Source organism: Phacochoerus africanus, chromosome 3 (genome assembly GCF_016906955.1).
Source record: "Phacochoerus africanus isolate WHEZ1 chromosome 3, ROS_Pafr_v1, whole genome shotgun sequence".
In the NCBI taxonomy this organism is placed as follows: Eukaryota; Metazoa; Chordata; class Mammalia; order Artiodactyla; family Suidae; genus Phacochoerus; species Phacochoerus africanus.
In genome coordinates, this window is record NC_062546.1 from 76,858,771 (window position 1) to 76,864,279 (window position 5,509).

At 34.1% G+C, this 5,509-nt stretch overlaps 1 pseudogene; it reads left to right on the forward strand.

Moving 5' to 3' along the window:
* The first annotated feature begins 2,946 nt into the window (after nt 1-2,946).
* LOC125123772 (uncharacterized) lies at nt 2,947-3,039 on the forward strand (annotated as a pseudogene).
* The last annotated feature ends 2,470 nt before the right edge of the window (nt 3,040-5,509 follow it).

Consider the following 5,509-nt stretch of genomic DNA (forward strand, 5'->3'; position numbering starts at 1 on the left):
TGACGTAGTTCCTTTCTGTATATCAGTTTCCTCTTTCCCAAGTATACAAACTTAAAAAGACTGGGAAAGAAAAAGCTGTATATTTGTGCTTTATATGCATGTGTGTGTGTCCTTGAATGACCAGATGGTTAGACATAGTCTCACACTTGCCGTGACCCACTGCTCTCTCTGCCTGCGGGGCTTGATGTGCTGGGTGGCCCCACCTCCCAGACCTCCACTTCACTCATGGCTATTTTTTTTCAGGCAGCCACGTTCTCTTCCTCCAGTTCCATCCCTTGAACAAAACCTTGTCCATCTGCCTAGTTTATATATGTCCGATTCTCCCGAGTGCTTTTTTCGACATACATCAGGGGCAGAGCTGGACACCTGCCTCAGAGCTGCTCAGTTAGTGCAGAATAGTTAATGAACACTCAGAGCATCCTAAAGCACTGAGGTAATGAACCTGCCCATGGAACAATGAGGATCTCTTGGGGGTGTATATGGCCTAACTCCAAAAACCCACCCAACTGACTCTCCTGGCAAAATGCCAAGTCCTGTGTTGCACAAAACATTTTAATTCCTTCATTAAGGAAGAATTGAGTGAGGGAATAATTTGAGGTATCATAGATAGTTTTCGTCTTACAATGTGAAAAGTTCCTTCTTTTCTCAAATGAGTAATTCAAATAGAAATAGGGTAAATGCTATTTTCTAATAACGGAAAAAATGCCCTTGTACCAAGGTTATGGTCTGGGTCTGGAGATAAAGTGCCCTTCAAACACCTTCTGTCTTCTCTAGTAAGTGTTTTGATCAGGGAGCTGACCTTGCTTGTGTGGTTAACCAGGCTGATTTCTTACAATCGGGACAGACAATTCTCATTTATTAAGCTAGCAAAAGCTCTCCAATGAAACATAGTCTTTCGGAACATACAGTTTAAATGGATTGTAATCCATTAACTTCCATTATTAAGTTCTTTATTCTCTTGTGTTTAAGCCCTTCAAGATGTGAATTTATTATCATAACCATAATTTAGTTAAGAAGGGTTTATGATGTTGTGAAGAATTTGAGTCTTTATCACTATAGAAGGGATAGATATTAATTCTCTAGTTGGTTGCTGAACCATAGGCACACATGGATTAAATGAATACACATTCATAAAGATTTCAATATTACATTTTCCTCAAAATGATACTATAAATGCTTACTTTGGAAGAATTCCATTTTACAAAGATCAGTTTAAAATGAGCTAAGATACTTATATTTCCCTATTTTCCCAAGCCTCTATAGAGTTAGCTTATAGAAAAAAAATGCTTTTTAACCCAAATGATTTTCATTTTTAATGCATGACAGCCTAGTACTACAAAAGTGGTTATTTTTCTTTATATTATGACTGACCAAGTCCCTTTAATAAATAACAAGATTATCTATGCTCTGAATTTTTTTCCTACGGCAGATTTCTATTATGCTATTGATTATTCCTATACCTATCAGAAAGAACACAGTTGCTAAGACTGTCAGAAGAAAAAACTGGATTTTATTTTTCTTCTCATCAAAGCTCATTAGAATTTGTAATATTTTTAAAAATATAAAAACTATAGGAATCACTATAATAAAACTTTTCCTAATGGTGACTTAAACACCCAATTACCCAATTCTTTAGGCTTTGAGGAATTTTCTTTTTTGAAATAAACTTTTACATTCATTAAAGTTTGTATCTTTTTGACTATTTAACAAGTGTAAAAGAGTGCTAATATTTCAATTATGCTTCTGTCTTTTTTATGGGTCACTAACCAAGTTTTTGAGGGCATTATGCCAGTGCAATAAGCCAGATAGAGAAAAACAAATATTGAATGATCCCATTCTTATGTGGAATCTGAAAGAATCCAAACTTATAGAAACAGAAAGTAGAATGGTGGTTGCCAGGGACTGAGAAGGTAGGAAATGGGGAGATGTTGGTCAAAAGGTACCAACTTCCAGTTATAACAATAATGTATTATATCCTTAAAAGTTCTTAAGTCAGTAGATGTTAAATGTTCTCACTACAAAAAAAAAAAAATGTTATGTGAAGTGATGAATGTGTTAATGAACTTTATTGTGGTAATTGTTTCACAATATGTATGTATATCAAGTCAATTTATATCTTAAACTTAGAGAATATTAGATGTCAAATATATTAAAATTTGTGAAAAAATATTTTGGAAGCAGGTAGAGGTGATTGTTTCAAAACATTGTGAAAGTATTAAATGCCGATTATTCATACAGTTAAAGATTCATTTATGAAGCTCCCTGGTGGTCTATCAGGTTAAGGCTGTGGCATTGTCACTGCTGTGGCTTGGGTCACTCCTGTGGAATGGGTTCTATCCCTGGCCTGGGAAATTCCACATGCCGTAGCATGGCCAAAAAGCTAAATTAACTGCAAACACTAGTAAAGGAGAGAAGTCCTAAGTCAATAGCCTAAATCCCCTACTTCAAAAACCTCCAAAAAAGAAAGCAAAATGAACTTAAACCAATGGCAAGAATGGTGATATTAAAGAGGAAAAGTCAATAAAAATGGAAACAACACAAAATAAAAATTGAGAAAAACAAGGAAACTAGCTGGTTTTGAAGATTGATAAAATTGACAAACCTCTGGCAAGACTGATGAAGAAAAAAAGAGGGAAGATACAAATGGCCAATGTCATCAATAAAGAGGTGGTGTCACTAGAATGCTGCAGATATGAAAAGGATGATAAGGGAATTCAATGAACTCTATACACATAACTTTGACAATTTTCATGAAATGATCCAGTTCCTAAAAAAACACAAACTACCACAACTCACCTAATATGAAACTGATAATTTCAGCAGCCCTATGACTGTTAAAGAAATTAAATTCCTAATTTAAAAACTACAAAAAAAAAAAAAAAACCCTCTCCATCCCCAATGGTTTCACTGGAGAATTCTTTCAAATATTTAAGAAGAACTAATTCTGTGCTCACTTTGGCAGCACATATACTAAAATTGCAATGCTACAGAGAAGATAAATGGCCCCTGCACAAATTCGTGATAACATTCCATATTTTTCCACTAATCTGTGACAAAGGAGGCAAGAACATACAATGGAGAAAAGGTAGTCTCTTCAATAAATGGTGCTGTGAAAACTGGAGAATCCCATGCAACAGAATAAAATTAGAACATTTTCAAACACCATACACAAAAATAACCTCAAAATGGATTAAAGACCTAGATGTAAAGCCAGATACTATAAAATTCCTAGAGGAAAACATAGGCAGAATGCTCTTTGACATAAATCACAGCAACATCATGTTTGACCCCCTCCATGTTTGACCCCCTCCGAGAATAAAGACAATAAAGACACAAATAAATGAATGGGAGTTAATTAAACTCAAAAACTTCTGCACAGCAAAGGAAACCATTAAAAAATAAAAAAAACCCGCAGAATGGGAGAAAAATTTTGCAAATGACTCAACTGACAAAGGTTTAGTCTCTAAAATATACAAACAACACGTACAACTCAACAACAAAAAAACAAACAACCCAATTGAAAAATAGGCAGAAGACCTAAACTGACCTTTCTCCAGAGAAGACATACAGATGGCCATCAGGCACTTGAAAAAAATGCTTAACATCACTAATCCTTAGAGAAATGCAAATCAAAACAAGGTACCACCTCACACCCTTTAGAGTGTCCATCATTAACAAGTAAACAAAAAACAAATGCTGGAAAGGATGTGGAGAAAAGGGAACCATCCTTCACTGTTGGTGGAAATGTACATTGGTACAATCACTATGGATAACAACATGGAAATACCTCAGAAAACTAAAGATAGAACTACCACATGACCCAGCAATCCCATTCCCTGGCATATATCTGGACAAAACATTCATTCAAAAAAATACATGCACCTATATGTTCATCATAGCACTATTCACAATAGCCAAGACATGGAAACAACCTAAATGTCCATTGACAGATAAATAGATGTGGCACATAAATATACAGTGGAATACTACTCAGCCATAAAAGGGCAAAATAATGCCATTTGCAGCAACATGGATTGAACTAGAGATTCTCATACTGAGTGAAGTAAGTCAGAAAAAGACAGACAGCATGATATCACTTACATGTGGAGTCTAAAATGTGGCACAAATGATCTACCAATGAAACAGAAAAAGATCATGGACATGGAGGACAGACTTATGTTTGCCAGGGAGAACAGGGAGAGAATGGGATGAATTGGGAGTCAGGTTAGTAGATGAAAACTGTTGAATGGATGGGCAATGGGGTCCTGCTGTACAGCATAGGGCACTATGTCTAATCACTTGTGATGGATCAGGATGGAGGATACTGTGAGAACAATAATGTATAACTGGGTCACTTTGCTGTATCGCAGAAATTTGGCAGATCACTAAATCAACTATAATAAAAAATGTGCTTTATGATTATAAAGATGATACTATAGATAATTTGAAATAAAAGAAAATATAAGGAAGAAAAATGTTTTCTATGTAAAACTTTGTACAGCAGTAATAAAATGTTCAATCTACAATGTATAATATTTTTATTATGTCAAGTAAGGTACATTTTAATTTTGAAAGTCCTCTTTCAGAGTACAAGAAAGTATATACTGAGCAAGCAAGTAAAACTGAAAACAAATAGTTTTTATACATTAGGGGGATATCTGTTTTATTAATTATTTTAATTCCTATATATTTGCCATTAGTTCATTTAGAAAACAACATGATTATTTTTTCTAAATTTTTGGTACCTAATTCTTATTTTATTTTAGAACTTGGTTTCATAGGGAAGTGAAAACATTTGACATTTTTTAAAAAGTCACAATCGTATTAATTGACAGAATGCTCTAGTTCCTATAAGCAATGTTTAATTAAAAGAATCTTTTGTTGTAAAAAAAAAAATTAATTCTACATAATTTCTTCCAGAACACAGAATAGGAAAGAATACTTCTCAATCCATTTTATTAAACTAGAATTTCTTTGATGCCAAAACTAGGAAAAGACAAAGGCAAAAGGAAACTAGAGACCAACCAATTTCACTTTTGATCATTGACAGAAAAATTATTAGCAAAATATTAGCCAACACGATTCAGATATGTGTGTGTGTGTATGTGTGTGTGTGTGTGTGTGTATGCAAAAAATGATGCTCAATTTGGCACAAAATCAATTTTTGCATTTTGTACATATTAAAATAGATTTATGGATTTTATTTTTACTTTTCAGTGACTGACAAAAACAAGTTTACTCCATTTCTTTTTGAGAATTTGCCTTCTTTTTTTTAACATTTACTGTGTCACAGTGATCTTCAGAAAGCAGTCAAGTTGATCCTGATGAGTAAACATTTGAGACATGACTCTTCCCGTTATTGTAAGTGTATTCTAGTACCCATGCTTACAATAAGCACAAATAGAAAAACAATCCTTGCTCTCTCCACCCTTCCCAGAATTTATATAGTGGGTCAGGCTGACCTGCATGGCAAACTGTCATTTAGTAGTCTGTATTTTTACACAGTTTA